Here is an 18,183-nt window from a genome sequence, read left to right on the forward strand (position 1 = left end):
AAACGTACTGCCCCAAAATCTTTAATTAAAAAATAAGATTCTGCAATTTAAAGTAATAGCCGATTCTGAACAAGCAAGAGGTTCTTTATAATAGGTGAGCATGTGGCTTTCATGACACACCTGACCTTATGTGCTAAATTTGCATGACCAGTAGCTGAGCACAATGAATACGGGTATGCAATGAAAGACCAAAACCACAACCTTTTACAAGCTTTTGTTGCATTCAAAAGAAAGGTTAAGGTAGCTTGAAATTGAAAACTCTCCAGGCTTTATTGGACTAACTTAAAACTAAAAGCACAGATGGTACAATGCAAACTCACAAAATGACACGGGCCAGTTCTTTACCTAGCATTGATGGATACCATGAGTTCTGATGCCAAAAGAGATACCGGCATCCATCTCTTTTGCTTACTGCTTTTCATCTGTTTTCACTCATGTTTTCCTTATCTAATTAGTGTGTTTAATGGCGCTGCCAAAACCCACTCTCACTTATGTGTCGGTAGCAATACTTAAATGTTTATCCCTTGTAGCCATGCTAATCCACAGGTTCACACCACTTTATCATGGTATCGTGCTGGGCATACTGGAGGATCTGGGGGGACACCGGTGGGCTTGGGCACATCGGTGGCTAAAAAGGATATAGCCAAGCAGTGGAATTCCCCTATTGCCCCATCTATTCTGGCATGTATCAATGGCACGGGCTGGTGTGCCAAGATGGAAAAGACAATATACACAGCATCCAGGGGATATCTCCGTAAATACCATAGGGTCTGGAAGAAATGGTGGATGCATCACGGACTAGATGGATGAAGGTGGCTTGCACAATAGGATATTGCTCATCTGTAAGATGCTACATTTGGTGGGCTGTGGGGGATTGAGTTGTACCATGTACACGCTGTTTATTCCAGACAAACAAGTGGTTGTAATGTTAGCAATACAAATAAAAATGTTTCTATCAAACCAAAGGTGCCACGAAAAAAGACCCAGTATTAAAAAGAACATCTCCCTCCGTTTGCCTTCACACGTCCTTTTGCGCAGAGCCTTCACTATTCTTTCTTAACAAGTGAAGTCCTCAAACATTTTCTCTGTGGACTGTGATGCAAGCCTCTTTTGACATCCCCGTGTCCTTGAAAACACAAGAACCAGGTATTACTGAATGCAGACGGGATTGCCACGCACATCCACTTTGAGCAGGTGCGAGGTCCAACAGTCAAGCGAAACTCGTCTAGAGTGGTGTGAGATGGAAGGCGTGGGCTACCTAGGCTAGCACATGCAATACATACAACGTTCAAACACTTGTTTTCTCTTTAGGAAAATCTGTATTTCTTTGCTTAGATCTAAAGAGCTGGGCTTAATGACTTCCAGAACTCTTGTGCCATAATCTCTCTTTCTTACATTTTTTACCACAGCTCATCTACTCTCAGCTGGGCTGCATGGGTTGCAGTGGAGGCACTGGCCCAGATTGTTTTAATGCAAAACACCGCATTGAAAAGGTGGACTTTTCCTGCTGCAAAAAAACAAAAACAAAACGTTATATGCCATATTGTGTCATGGTGGCGAAACTGGGGGCCTGCAACACAAACACCTTTTTTGGTACAAAGTCCATTCTACTGAGATAGCCCGACCAGGCTGTGCATTTAAAAGAAATGTCTACTGGAAGCAAGCGCCGACTGAGAGGGATTTGTCGATGTCTACCAGGAACTATTGCGTTGCATGTGTACTGCGGTGGGCATCATACATCCAATGCATTAGGATTTTCTACAAATGTGTACTTCCTATACAAATTCTGAGCAAGACAGTGCAAATTTGGGGATGACAGCAGCAGCAGTCCAGCCTTTGTAGACAGCACTGAACCGTACTTACCCATTCTTTGGTGCAGTGCTGTGGTGCACGAAACCTTAAAACTCAGCGAGAAGATCTGTGGAGAGTCGTCTCAAATCTGGCCAGGGATTTCCCACTTTAGAGTCCCATTTTTGATTGACAATATGAATTATAATACACGTTTCCATATAGATGACTTCATCTGTGAATTTAAATCAAGTCTGTGATTTGCGTTATTTTTAATGCAACAAGATCACCAGCTGTAATATAATGAATACACATTAGTGTTGTTGTTTCGATCCCAGCAGTATATACATCAGCTTTCACCCCACCGGCAACATTTTAGTACCAACCATGACATAAAGGTGATATAAAGGTAATATAGGCAAAGTCATTAGAAATTGAGGATTCCTCTTAAGAAAAAATAAATAGAGTTTTTAATCCAATGTACAAAATACTCCAGTACCTGTGTGCAACACATATTCTACATCCTTGATCTTTAATGTTATCCAAGAATACTTCTCTGTATCCAGTAAGTCTTTGCTAACTCCAGATAAAAGTGCAATAAATTTCAATCTCCTGGGAAATAGTTTCACCTGCAGTAAGTAATGAAGGCCCAGATTTAAGAAAAGTGGAGATACATTACATGTGGTGCCACTTTTCTTACGGCGCCTTGCCCCCCGCTACCACCACCATGTGTGCACCATATTTACAATACGTCGCACCATGGAGCATGGCAGGGGCAATAGTGTCAAAATTGTTGACGCTATTGATGTACTGTGCGGGATTAGCACCAAAATGTCGGCGCTAGTCCTGCAGAGTATGTAGCAGGCCATTGAAAACAATGGTGTGCTCCCTTTTAATGCATGCTCTGTGCAGGCGTTAATAATAGCCACTAAATATGGCAAAGTGAAATCTTTCAGATTCTGCTGCCCCATTTTTGTGGTCCCCCTAATGAGGAAATGCCCCCCTTGCATACCTTATGCCTAGCGCAGGCATAATGTGGTGCAAGGGGTTACAAAGTGGCCCAGTGCATGCATTGGGCTACTTTTTAAATATGGCACAGAAATTCTGGCCTCGTTTAGCTACATTGGAGTCATAAAAATTATGCTAATGTGGTGCAAGGAGGAGCTAGGCCCTGTTAAATCGAGGACTAAGAAAATAAGGACCTGATTTAGATCTCAGCAGACAGTTTACTCAGTCACAATGGTGAAGAACATCCCGACCGCTGAAATATAAATCCCATTATATTCTATTGTATTTATATTTTGGTGGACGGGATATCTGTCACCATTGTGATGGAGTAACCCATACACCGGGAATTAAATCAGACCCTAAGTATCTTGATTGACTAGAAAGGAACACTCTCAAACAGGAGGAAATATATTGAGTGAGGCAATCTTGGACATTTAGTTTGTCAGGACTCCACTTGAATGTTTCCATACTGCAAGCATCACAGCAGCGACACCTCACACTATGCAGGACCAGATCTGTGTACGTAACACTGCCCTCCTCTGCAGCAGAAGATTCGATCACCTATGAGGTTTGGTGGAGCATCTCTCCATGCTTGACCAGTCGTGGATTGCAGATCATAACAGCATTGAAGAGGCATCGAAGAAGCTATTACAATGCTATCAAGAGAGCCACATCTTGCAAAATCTTCAACATCTATCCAGAGCAATTTATATTCAAGACCTTTAAAAACAATCCCTCATTAGTGCAACAACATTGCATAGACCATGTTCTGTTATCCCAAAATTGCACAATCTATAATTCAATATTCAGTACCCCAGAGTTGGCTCACTAACCCTTTCTCACTCCTGCAGCAACCATGTGCTTTTACCTAGTTCCAGCCCTTAAAACCACTGAGGTTTTAAGACTGGCTCACCAAAATAAAATATCAAACTAAGTGACTACTTTGCATAATTCAAATCACTCTGTTTCTCTCTTAATAAAAGAAAACATTTCTTATTAATGACTTACTCTTTACAGAAACTGTTTCTAGCCCTTTGAAACACCCATCATATACCCTTCCTGAAAAACCATCATGCGATCTAAAAATACTGGCTAACTACCAGTGTATCTCATTCTTCCCATGTGGGAAATCATGGAATGAGAGGCAGTGGGCAACTTTAAGAGTATGGGGAACTCAACAGCATTCTTCAAACAACTAATCTCCAACAGAGATAACAGAATTGAAAGTACAAGGGCTATTCATTACGGTAACTTACAACCATGAGAACGGCAATAACCACAAAATCTGCACTCTGAATATGCAAAACATTATTGCACTGGATACATTCTGAACATTCTGTGTTTGATTTTATCTATAAATAGCACATTTGACACCAAGGCAGTTGAAGTCAGGTTCTTCAATCCTAACACTATGTGGGGTTCAAGTGCCTAGCAACTGTCTGGCTTCAGAGACTAGCCTAAAAAGCGAATTCATATGTAGGGAAACTGTGGTGATCTCATACATTCTACATTCCATGCTATACATGGAATGTGGAATGAGAGATCCTTGGGGGGCATTCCAGAGGGGACAGTTGTAGAGAGCAGTCGAAGCGATCGATGACTGTGGCCAATAAAGATCCAACTTCATTGAACTAATCATCAGTGTTCATTCTCATTTTTATCACCACAAAATCTGGCGACAAGCTGGCCACAGTCAAGAACCCACTTCCAGTTTTCGGGACCTCAAGCGATTCTCTTTCAGCAAGCGTGATTAGCGCAAAGAGCTTGCGGACTGAGCTACATGGTTTCAGGCCAGTTGCTTGTTTTTGTTGTGAAGTTTTGACAGGGTTCGTGTCAGAAACCCGTCATGTACATTTATTTAGTGTAAATTTTACAACTTTATATGTGATTGTTACTTCCGCTCCCCACTTGTCTCCTCCACATGCTAAGTAGCCTAACGCATCTCCAGCATCATGTGAATTCAAGCATGTCCAGCATCACATTACATCATTACGTACGTTCAGCCCTACCCACATTGAGGCACCTATGTTACATGGCACGTACAAATACGTAAATCAACCATATTTTAGGAAACTGCGATCCGCACGCATAATACGTACAGCGGACATACCTTGGCAAAATCCATTACAGAAACATACGATCTGCACGCATAATATGTAGTGACACATACGGCAATTAAATCCCTCACAGAAGGGCGTGGACTTCACTGTGATCCGCACGCATAATAAACCCTCACAGAATTGTGTGGATTTCACTGCGATCCACATGCACAACAAGCCCACTGTGATCCGCACGCACAATACTCACAAGCTGGTGGATTTTACTACAACCCCCACTAATAAACTTGCTGCGATCACCACGCATAATACTCAGGAGTTTGCGGATTTTACTGCGATCCGCACCCAATTAGGGAGCCACTGAAATAGAAGGAAAGCATTGTTAAACACATTTATTTTTACATACTACTACAACACATTATCAAGCAGAAGGGAAGCAGTGTTAATCAATTTTATTTCTACATACTACCACAGAATCCTACTCAACACGTGCACACCATGGCATGCATCCCCTTTAAAGGAAAGGCTGGCACGAAGATCCCTTTCTCTAGTGGATCCAAACTCAGAATTAATGAGCTTATCAAAGATGGAAAGCAGGAACAGGAGGGACCTCAGAAGTACAGTCTTCCCTTGATCCTTGGTAGAAGTTATTTGTCACTATTCAGAATGGTTTTGAGAGTGGAAGAAATGAGGCTTAGGAAAACTGATTGAAGCAACATTTATTTTCTACAGAGAAATGAATTGTGGATACTTTTTTGCCCGAAAGCCTGTGCTAAAATACACAAACTGCAAATATTGGATAAAGAAAGTGTGATATTTTTATTTTTATTTATTCAAGGATTATTACTTATCACAGAGCAGTGACACCTTTTTAAGTTTCCCCCACCAGGCACAATCTCAGGACAGATCTGTGTGAATCATAAGAACAAAAGAAGACATGTCAACTCTCTAAGGAATAATTCTTAATCTGATTGACAAAGGACTGGGAAGAGTCTGTCTCATCAACCCTGGTATTAATCTCTTGGACTAAAAAGCTGCTCAAGAGGTTAAGGGAGAAATTATTTTGCTGATGTCCAAATGCATATCGGCCCTGGTCATTTCAGTGACTCCTCCTTGTCATTTGTAGAACTTCTCTCCTGTGGTTGTAGTGTTCAGAATGCCCTGGTAGAGAAAAAAAAGCATCTCCATCTAGAGCAGGCAGTGGACCAGCTGCAACGTCAAATGCAGGAAGTCCTGTAGACAAAGAAAAGCTGATGTTGATATAAAGACATTTTCAGGACCAGTTGGTATGGTTCATTTTGCTATGGGCCAATTAGAGTTTTATGGACCTGTAAACCATCTACTGGTATCTGAATAACTGGTTCTGGAGAGATGAACATTTTATGTTAAGGTATGATTACTGAACATGAAAAGGAAAACAATATTTTGTAAAAGCATCTTTTCTAAAGTCATTTATGTCTCTAATAATTACGTTGGTTGTGCCACTTTTTCTATGTTTTCACCTAAGGGTTCATCAAATAATTCCTAGGATAACATTTAATAAATCAGGTTGCTATACGTTTTGTCATTTAGTTACATTGTTATGCTGTACTTAAAATGATTTGCTCTTACTTTCCATAAACAATCATCTATTTATGGCCAATCCACTGACAATGTTTCTTGGGCTCTAATAAGTGTTTGTTGTCCTCGTGGATGTGCACCACAGCTGAAGCAGGATATGAAATACCTTTTTGGTGTTTGATTATCTCTTTGCATGCTAGACGGGAGAGCTTATGGGTTGTCGTGTATCTCAGTAACTTTAGACACTTGTTCATTCTTGGACAACTAACAGCAGCTGATAAGTAACTGGAGGACGCCCAGGACGATGCCTGGATGCCATGTGTGTCATCCCAGGTGTGAGTACTGCCTACCATCTTGTTCTCTCACTACCGGCACATGTTGGTAGCCACGATGGAGTTTTAAAGGATTTAAAAGTACCAGTAGTCAGGTAACACATCCGTCTGTCTGATTACCACATAAATCAAAGACACTAATGTGCACATGTCCCTATCTTTAATAGGTTTTCTTACAATAATTGTATCAAAATATATTTAAATATTTTAGAAACTTTTAATTGTTGCCAATTCTGGTCTGTCACTTTACTGCTTGGATGTAATGTGTTTCTTCTTATGTTTTCAAAATCAAATGCAGATTTTATAACTAGAAATGAACACATTAATAATAATACCGAGCTCCAGAATTTACAGTTCTTCTGCAGTTGTAACAGGACTGTGATGTGTCAGTGTGCATCTGGATTGGAAAGCAAGTCATGGAGAGGCTAGCACACAATCTAAATCGTACCAGTATCCCTACACACACTTGAATGCAAACCAGGTTTGCTAGGTATAACAATATTAAATTCATTCTTTTAAAACTGGTAAGGGTATTCTTTATTATTAATTTTTATTTAATGGATATAGAATCTAATCCACTACAAGGCTAGCATCAATGTACTATTCTGATATCTTTAAGAGGAACTATAATAAGTTAGTTGTTGTTTGGAGGAAAGGTGCACACTGGAGGAAAGAGCAGTGTGAGGGGTTTTGAGATTGAGAGGTTGAAGCTGACTAGACCGATTTTGCCTCTGCGGATGCTGCATGGTGCTGAAGATTAGTTTGCATATGTTCCTGAAATGAGCATTGGATACATTAGAGTAGATATAGTTCAGTGTTTTTTGTTTGATCCGTACATACCATCTAGAATTTGAGAGGGAGGTAGTGGAACACATGTAGTGTGTATGTGATGAGATTTCAGCATTTCGTGCATGCATTTTGAACAATATGGCTCCTCATCTCTTCTCCTGGTTGTCTAGTCACACTGTATTGCAGTGGTCCAGTAAGGTAAAAAAACAGCATTTAGGTGATTATAGTCAGGTGGTTGTCCTGGTGAGCCCTTTACAAGTATGGTGGATACAGTTTTGTTTTCATTCAGGCATCACCAATTGTTGGTGATTTGTCTTGTTCTATTTTGTTATTGTTAAGACATAAACAGGTGATAATAATCTAATTTTGATGAGAATGATCAATTTGACTTGCCATGACCTTCCATCTTGTGCCTGATAGGGAAATATCATTGGATATCACTTGCATGATGGAATGACTGCACATTTAGATCAGGCTCTTGAGAAGTAGTTGGTCCTTAAAAGGTAAATCTGTGACTTGAATCTAATCCCAGGACTGGATTTGTGAACATTATAAGATGAGACACAGGCCGCTACTACTCTGGCTTCCAAAATTAGGAGTCAGTCAGTAATCCTGGCTAGACGAATGGTTCTTAATCTGTGGAGAGGATAAAAGCAGTTTGGGGTTCGGGTTTTTTCAGGGATCCAGATCAAATGTTGAAATAATGCTGAAGAAAAAGGAAAAAAAGTTGCGTGGGGATTTATGATTATTGCCTGCCTCTTGTTGAGATAAATGGTGTATTGGTTGGATTCTAGATGATGTTAGTGATTTTTAAGAAGATGAAGGAAAGTAACTATCTGTCTGTTGTGACTAGGCAGTGCTTAATTTGAGCTGGTGGTTGACAGTTGGGGCCACAACACTTACTTCTCTGCTTTGAACATGTTTAGATAGCAAGAGAGGGAAACACACAAATGGGAAAGAAGAAAGAAGAGAGAAACGGCTAAACTGCCACCAAAGGAGAAAGTGAGAACCTACAAGAGTGCCATAAAAGGGAAAGGGGTGTCTGGCAGTGGATTAAAGAGGCAGCAGGTGGACTCAGGACCACGAAGCCTTGATATTGGGTGTGACAGCATTATATTGTACTAGCTGTGGGCTTCTAAGCAGCACTTTGGACACCAGCACTCAATATTTTACGAATTAAGCACTGAGGCTTGGGTTGACTCAGTATACTGAGTTGGTTTGAGCAGGTCTCTCTGTAAGCTGGTGTAGAGAATCACCTTATTTCTAATATTGTTGATCCACCATGTATAACAAATAGGAGGAGAATAATGTGAAAATCAGTTATAATGTGTTGAGGGACACCCTCCTTAATTACATGTAACGATAAGGTACCTGGCACAGGAAGAAGACGATAATGAGACTCATTATTGTGAGGGATTGATTCTCTTATCGAAAAAAAAACAATTTTAAGAGTCTAAAAAAGACATATTACCTCACTCACTTTGGTGACATGCTTCATCATAGGCCACGTTCAGGTTACACCTGGTAGACTCCCCTTGGAACTCATTAGGTGAAGTACAAATGTTTGCTTTTGTAGGGCTGAAATCCTATGGCAACTAGTAAAAAGAAGAAAAATATGTAATGGAAGTAGTTTGTGAAAGCTTTATTGGTCCCTCCTAGCATATAATGAAAAACAGTATACTTCGAAACTGTACAATGCAGGACCCCAGTTATCACTGGCATGTTTTCGCCCACTGCTTTATGGTGCTAACTGTCAGGATAGCACGGATTTTAGGTCTTCACTCTGGAACTTTCTATAATGGTCCATTGTAGTTCACAGTCAGTATGTTGTGATGTCCCTGTAGTGTCTGATTCATTTGGTAGAAAGTTTTTCTAATGCGATATACCTCCTCTGTTCAGTCATTCTTGTCATGACTTTCTCTGTTATCTTTCCAGGATAGCGAAGTGATCATGGATAAGTAATCAAGTAGATGAAGCACTCAGTATTGCAGTTAGTTAGAGCCTTTTGTTTCCAAGGCTAGGTGAGTCCCAAATCCATTTTTGTGATATCATTGATGAATCTACAAACTGTACAACGTCTATAGGGATGATGTCCTAATACTACTGGTATAGATCATAATCTTAATTGGATGTCAGTTCTCTTTATTAATTTGGCCTAGTGTGAACCAATTGGTTACTTAGCTGTTTCCCTTTTCTGTAAGACGTTTTTACAGTGTCATACCTCTTACATTCAGAATTCTCCTGTGTTTGTTTACAATCTTTTTTTACCCCATTAGAGACAGGATAGATAGTTGCCATAGTCAGTCCTTCAGACTTAATTCTCATGATGTGTTCCAAAAGAGCATTTCTATTGTTATTCCTTAACCTTTTCTTGTAATTTCAAATGACCTTTTTAGGATAGATTCTGGTCTTCAATTTGCAGAGAGGTCAAGTGATTATTTTTTCATATGTCTCTATCTCTGAATAGTTCTTTTGAACTCTCATAATTCCCATTTTTGTCGTTAGAAGGTGTTGGTTGGTGTCATTTTTATGTGGAACACACTATGGGGGTTATTACAACTTTGGAGGAGGTGTTAATCCGTCCCAAATGTGACAGATATACCACCAGCCGTATTACGATTTCCATAGGATATAATGGACTCGTAATACGGCTGGTGGTATATCCGTCACTTTACCGTCACTTTTGGGACGGATTAACACCTCCTCCAAAGTTGTAATAACCCCCTAGGTTTGAGTACCTACTAAAAAGTTGCTTTTACTGAAAAGATGCTTCATTTCAGTTTTACTATAAAGAAAATGGTGAAGCCTAGCACACCAAGTGCATGGAATGTAAATGGCTTCTAGGCACTCGTTATTAAATCTTTTAGACAATGTAGGTAAGCATTGAGGGGTTGATATATCTTGAGCCTGAGATTGAAGAGGTTGTCTATTTCTTTGGATATTCAATGTGAATGAGGACCAAAAGTGTGCGTCAGTCGTGGCACAACATGTGGTATGTGCAGCTAAGCAGAGGGATAACTGATCAGATTTTACGGATCTTTGTGGAGGTGTATTATAAGCAGGGTGGATACATGTACACAGTGGAGGTGCTATGTGAAAATGTACTTGTTCTGTGCAATGATCAGAGATGTTTTACTGATTATGGTGCAGTGAGTGATGAGGGTCCCTAAGAGAGAAGAACAACATTCAGATATATACCCATTTTTTAACCATAGAGTAAAGTTCCCACTTCTGAAGGCTTGTTATAGGCAGTGTCCATGTGTATGGAAATAGGTATAAGAACAGTCATGACTTCAGAAATTAGAAGGGTAGGCCATAACTTTGTTTTCTGATTGAAGAATGTTGAGCCTTTGGGTCATGTAATTACTTTCTAAATTGTCCCTACTGATGAGGCTTGAGAAAGCCAAACTTTAATCACAGGTTCCATGTGTGAACTGCATGCCAGTTGCAGTCAACAACTTTATGATGAACTGATGGAAATGCTTTTGGACATATAGTTTAACACTTGTACACAAAATACTCAGAGCCTTATTTGTTTGTTTGTTTAAAGGGATATTATATCAGAAACATGGCATATGTCACATCCACCATATTACAAGCACATTATATTCTATGCTTCATGGTTGGATGAAGCATCCGCCCTCTCTAAAACTCCAAATAAGGCTCTCACAATCACCTGTACCAAAAGCATTAACAGCTCTCTACTATTTGAGCCAATACTAAGCAAAGAAAGGGTACAGTGATTGGTGGGTTAAGAAATGTGTAACTGCATGTACTGTCCCCAGAGTTCAGTCTGTGAGCTCTTGATTTAAATCATAGAACAACCAGCAGAGTTGCAATAAAAGTTGCTCCATAACCTTGGTGGTATGACGGGATAAAAAGACATCCAATATAGGCACACAGCTTCTTGGTTCAAATTTGTAACCACCAAAGACTTTGCTACCCTGGTAACGAACAGCAGACCATTGAGGTTGCCTGACAAGCATCTGCTGGGATATCTTTGTAAATCAGTCAAAGAACAAGTGTGTCCCTAGGTCAAGGAAATAATACATTCTTCTCCAGAATCCCACCAAGGCCTTTAAGCTGACCATTGTTAAAAGAAAACTTCACTCTATCCTAATAAGCCATTGACTGTGGGCCTATATTGCTCATCCTACATATTTATGAAATACTAGAAAAGACCATGTTTTTCCAGCTTCATGTAAGTTGGTGTTAGGCCAAGTACAGCAACAGAAGAAGTGAATCAGTCAACCATTCATTCTCCGAGAAGTGTAAACAACACAATTGTGATTATTGTTGTCTTTTTTCTATAAAAGCCTTTCTTATTCTTAAACATGCATACATCTTGATCTTGATTTTCATAACGTCATAAAAATCATTTTTTACAAATAAACAGCCAACCCGTGTTTCGGGAAGGCAGTTGTTTCTTCTGGGCTAATGAATCAATGCTCCTCCTCAAGCAACAAATATTATAATAAAAAGGTCCTTCAAAGTCACAGCCATCTATAGTAGTGCATGTTGTTGGGAAAAATAACTATTTATCTTCTTTTGGTAAACTCTACAGAATATTCATTCTCAAAGTAAAGGGTCCAAAAGAATAAAAAGTGTTGTCTGTGTACAAACCTTGGTAATTTCTCGAATTGAATTCTATTACATTTTCAACAGCATGAATAAGGATATTGGTATTGATTGAGTGCCCTGGTAATCTCAGATCATGTTATAAATCCAGCAGAATTGTCGTCACCTTGCAGTAGATGATCTTTGGATCAAAGTTGACAAGGGCAACGGTGGGGTCTACATATTATTAGACCTTTCCGTCACATTCAATACTCTTGATCCCTTAATTCTACTCCTACTGCTAACACCTCTGGCAATCAGATCAGTCTGGACCTGGCTTTCTTCATTTTTATCAGGTGATCGCAAACAATTTAACCGGGGTCTTTTCACAAACAAGCCAACCCCTGAGACAGAGTGTTCACTCAGGTGCCCCTAAGTTACACAATTCTGTCTGTGTTTTAACCTTTAGTTCAGCATTAAACAATACTTCTATGCTGCTGACACTCAGTTAATGTTTAGGCTTTCTGATATTTCTTCTGACTCTACCGATAAGTTATTTAAAGCATTAGAAATTACCCAAAGCTGGGTGGTCAATTATTTATTAAAGTTGCTTTCCCCAAAACCTCAAATTGTATGCAGCTATAACAAGTATAATTATGATCCGTAGCCAGGAGCTGAAACAAGTTACAAGGGCCCCAAAAATATGTATTATCCATGATTATCAACTCTCCTTAGAAAATTAAATCACTGCTGTCAAATAATTCTCTCTTCACCACCTGAAAACATTGAGCAGAATCTTTCAATTTATATTTTTTCTCACAGAGTCACAGTATCGAATACTTGCACCCAGTCTAGACTGGATCTCAGCAATTCAGTTAACCTATGCTTGCCTAAACAGAGTGTCACAAAAGCCTCAGATTGACATTGTCAGATTATTATTATTATTATTTCTTTAAAAAAAGGTTTGATCATATATATATTATAAACAATTACGCCGCTTTTAGGAAACAAATTCAGCTTAAAACTGCTTGTTTAATCCCTTTATGGACCTAGAATGAGCTTTTTGTTAGCTAAATTCACAAAATATGTACATGCACATTGGCTGAAATCATCAAGTAACTTGGAATGTGTGGTGAAAAAAAAACCAAAGGGCCTGATTACAAGCCGCTGTACCCATGCTGAAGGTCCGTCTGCCACCTGCTTGGTGGTCCGACCACCAGATTATGAAGATGGTGGTAGGACTGCCACAAGACCACCACAACTGCCAGGATCTTGGATCCTGCGGCGGTAAGGAAAGCTGTGATCAATCGCAGCGGTGCTGATGAAGGCACTGCTGTGCTGATCACAACATGCCTCTCCGCCTAGCTTTTCATGGCGTGGACTCTGCAGGGAAGGGGCCACAACAAAGCACCAGCGGGATTTTGCTCTGCCTGCACCGTTGGTGCACACTGTTTCCCTGCACAACATTATGCATGGCAACAGTGCGCCCAAGGTGCATCTGGTGATGAACTGCAGCAGCATGTGCTTCAGGCTCACTTTATGAGCTGAGGCATGCTACTACAGTGCCGCTGCCGCAGACACACCTCCAGACCAGCAGGAGTGTTGTAATACATCGGTCGGGTTGGCGACGGCTTGGCACGTTACTTCCGACCGTCGCAACACCAGTACCCCGGTTCGGACCCCCTAACTCTTCGTCAGGCCCTAAGTTAACTAAATAGGTTGCTGTTTTCAAGATCAAAGGGCTTGATTACAAATATAGGTGCTTTTTATTGCACCTGGTAAATAAAACAACACAGGGTTTGTTAATTATCGGGTGCAATAAATAACACCTATTTTGAATTTTTGGGTAATAACAAGTGGATTTTGGTGCTTAACACACCAAAATGTGCATGATACCATAATTACCGTATGGTTCTCCCCTATTAAATTTCATCAGGTATGACCAGGGTTGGCTCCTCAATTAGGGGGGAGGAGCGTTGCATCCCTGCCAGCAGCAGCAGCTGCAAACCTTTTACCAAAAAACGTTCATAAACTGTGTATAATTGTGTTTACTATCGTTTTTTGGTAAAAAGGGGCGGGGCCACGGGGTGACGAGCAGTGAGTGGGAGTGCCCAGCACTCTGCCTCAGGGCACATGTGTGTTTGGCCGGCTAACCACACATGCTCAGTAGGCTCTCTCCAGCGTTGCCGGGCTGGAGAGAGCCATCAGGGTTGGCCGGAGGGCAGGCTGGGAGCCTGTGCCTGCAGCCTGGTGCTACGAGGGACAGAAGAGCATCACAATGGCAACACAGGAGGTAAGGTTTTTTTTACTACTATTTTATAAATGTAATTGTTATTTATTTCCACCCCGCACGCACTGCCCTAACCCTTCTGCTTACCGCAAGCCGCAACTGGGATTGACCTGCCGAAATGTAATGAAGGTTGAAGTATTTAACTCATCCAATAATTATCGGACACATTAAATAACACTCAACTCGTAATTCCCATCCGTGTGTAAACATAGGTTTAAGCAAGGGTTCGGAAAAAAGACTGACTCATAATCAGGCCCCAAGGAGCCAAACTCCATACAGGCAAAGACAATTTACTCAGATTAAGAGAAGTGCTTAAAAGATCTTCTCTTGCTCAGAATACATTATACTTACATTATCTTATGTCCATTCAGTCTACACCAGCTATATCCTACAGCGTCACAACCATCTGTGTGCGACAGAACTAAAAAATACTTGAATAGACAAATCAGCTTTTTAATAGCAATGATATTTACCTTGCCACTAAAAGCTATAAATCTAAGGGATGAAAAAAACATAAGCCAATAATTATCCTCCAACATTTAGATAATATCAGGATATACTGTTGTAACAATCAAGAGGGATGGGAGCACACTGCTTCACATACCACAAACAGTTCTTTGAGTTGCATTATGGGAGATGTAATTCAAGATTACAGTCACTTTAATTCTACTCCTACTGCTAACACCTCTGGCAATCAGATCAGTCTGGACCTGGCTTTCTTCATTTTTATCAGGTGATCGCAAACAATTTAACCGGGGTCTTTTCACAAACAAGCCAACCCCTGAGACAGAGTGTTCACTCAGGTGCCCCTAAGTTACACAATTCTGTCTGTGTTTTAACCTTTAGTTCAGCATTAAACAATACTTCTATGCTGCTGACACTCAGTTAATGTTTAGGCTTTCTGATATTTCTTCTGACTCTACCGATAAGTTATTTAAAGCATTAGAAATTACCCAAAGCTGGGTGGTCAATTATTTATTAAAGTTGCTTTCCCCAAAACCTCAAATTGTATGCAGCTATAACAAGTATAATTATGATCCGTAGCCAGGAGCTGAAACAAGTTACAAGGGCCCCAAAAATATGTATTATCCATGATTATCAACTCTCCTTAGAAAATTAAATCACTGCTGTCAAATAATTCTCTCTTCACCACCTGAAAACATTGAGCAGAATCTTTCAATTTATATTTTTTCTCACAGAGTCACAGTATCGAATACTTGCACCCAGTCTAGACTGGATCTCAGCAATTCAGTTAACCTATGCTTGCCTAAACAGAGTGTCACAAAAGCCTCAGATTGACATTGTCAGATTATTATTATTATTATTTCTTTAAAAAAAGGTTTGATCATATATATATTATAAACAATTACGCCGCTTTTAGGAAACAAATTCAGCTTAAAACTGCTTGTTTAATCCCTTTATGGACCTAGAATGAGCTTTTTGTTAGCTAAATTCACAAAATATGTACATGCACATTGGCTGAAATCATCAAGTAACTTGGAATGTGTGGTGAAAAAAAAACCAAAGGGCCTGATTACAAGCCGCTGTACCCATGCTGAAGGTCCGTCTGCCACCTGCTTGGTGGTCCGACCACCAGATTATGAAGATGGTGGTAGGACTGCCACAAGACCACCACAACTGCCAGGATCTTGGATCCTGCGGCGGTAAGGAAAGCTGTGATCAATCGCAGCGGTGCTGATGAAGGCACTGCTGTGCTGATCACAACATGCCTCTCCGCCTAGCTTTTCATGGCGTGGACTCTGCAGGGAAGGGGCCACAACAAAGCACCAGCGGGATTTTGCTCTGCCTGCACCGTTGGTGCACACTGTTTCCCTGCACAACATTATGCATGGCAACAGTGCGCCCAAGGTGCATCTGGTGATGAACTGCAGCAGCATGTGCTTCAGGCTCACTTTATGAGCTGAGGCATGCTACTACAGTGCCGCTGCCGCAGACACACCTCCAGACCAGCAGGAGTGTTGTAATACATCGGTCGGGTTGGCGACGGCTTGGCACGTTACTTCCGACCGTCGCAACACCAGTACCCCGGTTCGGACCCCCTAACTCTTCGTCAGGCCCTAAGTTAACTAAATAGGTTGCTGTTTTCAAGATCAAAGGGCTTGATTACAAATATAGGTGCTTTTTATTGCACCTGGTAAATAAAACAACACAGGGTTTGTTAATTATCGGGTGCAATAAATAACACCTATTTTGAATTTTTGGGTAATAACAAGTGGATTTTGGTGCTTAACACACCAAAATGTGCATGATACCATAATTACCGTATGGTTCTCCCCTATTAAATTTCATCAGGTATGACCAGGGTTGGCTCCTCAATTAGGGGGGAGGAGCGTTGCATCCCTGCCAGCAGCAGCAGCTGCAAACCTTTTACCAAAAAACGTTCATAAACTGTGTATAATTGTGTTTACTATCGTTTTTTGGTAAAAAGGGGCGGGGCCATGGGGTGACGAGCAGTGAGTGGGAGTGCCCAGCACTCTGCCTCAGGGCACATGTGTGTTTGGCCGGCTAACCACACATGCTCAGTAGGCTCTCTCCAGCGTTGCCGGGCTGGAGAGAGCCATCAGGGTTGGCCGGAGGGCAGGCTGGGAGCCTGTGCCTGCAGCCTGGTGCTACGAGGGACAGAAGAGCATCACAATGGCAACACAGGAGGTAAGGTTTTTTTTACTACTATTTTATAAATGTAATTGTTATTTATTTCCACCCCGCACGCACTGCCCTAACCCTTCTGCTTACCGCAAGCCGCAACTGGGATTGACCTGCCGAAATGTAATGAAGGTTGAAGTATTTAACTCATCCAATAATTATCGGACACATTAAATAACACTCAACTCGTAATTCCCATCCGTGTGTAAACATAGGTTTAAGCAAGGGTTCGGAAAAAAGACTGACTCATAATCAGGCCCCAAGGAGCCAAACTCCATACAGGCAAAGACAATTTACTCAGATTAAGAGAAGTGCTTAAAAGATCTTCTCTTGCTCAGAATACATTATACTTACATTATCTTATGTCCATTCAGTCTACACCAGCTATATCCTACAGCGTCACAACCATCTGTGTGCGACAGAACTAAAAAATACTTGAATAGACAAATCAGCTTTTTAATAGCAATGATATTTACCTTGCCACTAAAAGCTATAAATCTAAGGGATGAAAAAAACATAAGCCAATAATTATCCTCCAACATTTAGATAATATCAGGATATACTGTTGTAACAATCAAGAGGGATGGGAGCACACTGCTTCACATACCACAAACAGTTCTTTGAGTTGCATTATGGGAGATGTAATTCAAGATTACAGTCACTTTAATTTACTCACAACTAGTAGGCTATTTGCTATGTGTTGGCCAAGCAAGTGCATCACATCTCTGGACATGTTTTTTGGACTTTGGTCCGTCGTTCGAAGGAAGTAACAAACCGTTCTGGGGATGCTGCTCTTTGTTTTGCAAGTTAAGTAGTATTCCAGAGAGCAGGTGCATCAGGAGCTGATTTGAATTCAAGAAATAATCCATTTGAACACACACTGAAAATAGCACAGACTGCTAGTCTGCACACTTTGCAATGAAGGCAAACATGTGATTTGCATGTTATCCTCATTCAAAAGTCTACAACTTAGAACCCTGAGCAAATGGTGCACCTGTTAATGATTACATCCAGTGCAATTGGTGTGGCAATTGGAGGGGCACTGTATACACCTACAATTCTCCCTAATTAGCAACTGCAGATCCAGTGTTTTAATCATAAAGGCCCTCATTATGAATGCGGCTGTCTTTTCCCAAGA

This window comes from Pleurodeles waltl, chromosome 2_2, assembly GCF_031143425.1.
Source record: "Pleurodeles waltl isolate 20211129_DDA chromosome 2_2, aPleWal1.hap1.20221129, whole genome shotgun sequence".
NCBI classification, from domain to species: domain Eukaryota; kingdom Metazoa; phylum Chordata; class Amphibia; order Caudata; family Salamandridae; genus Pleurodeles; species Pleurodeles waltl.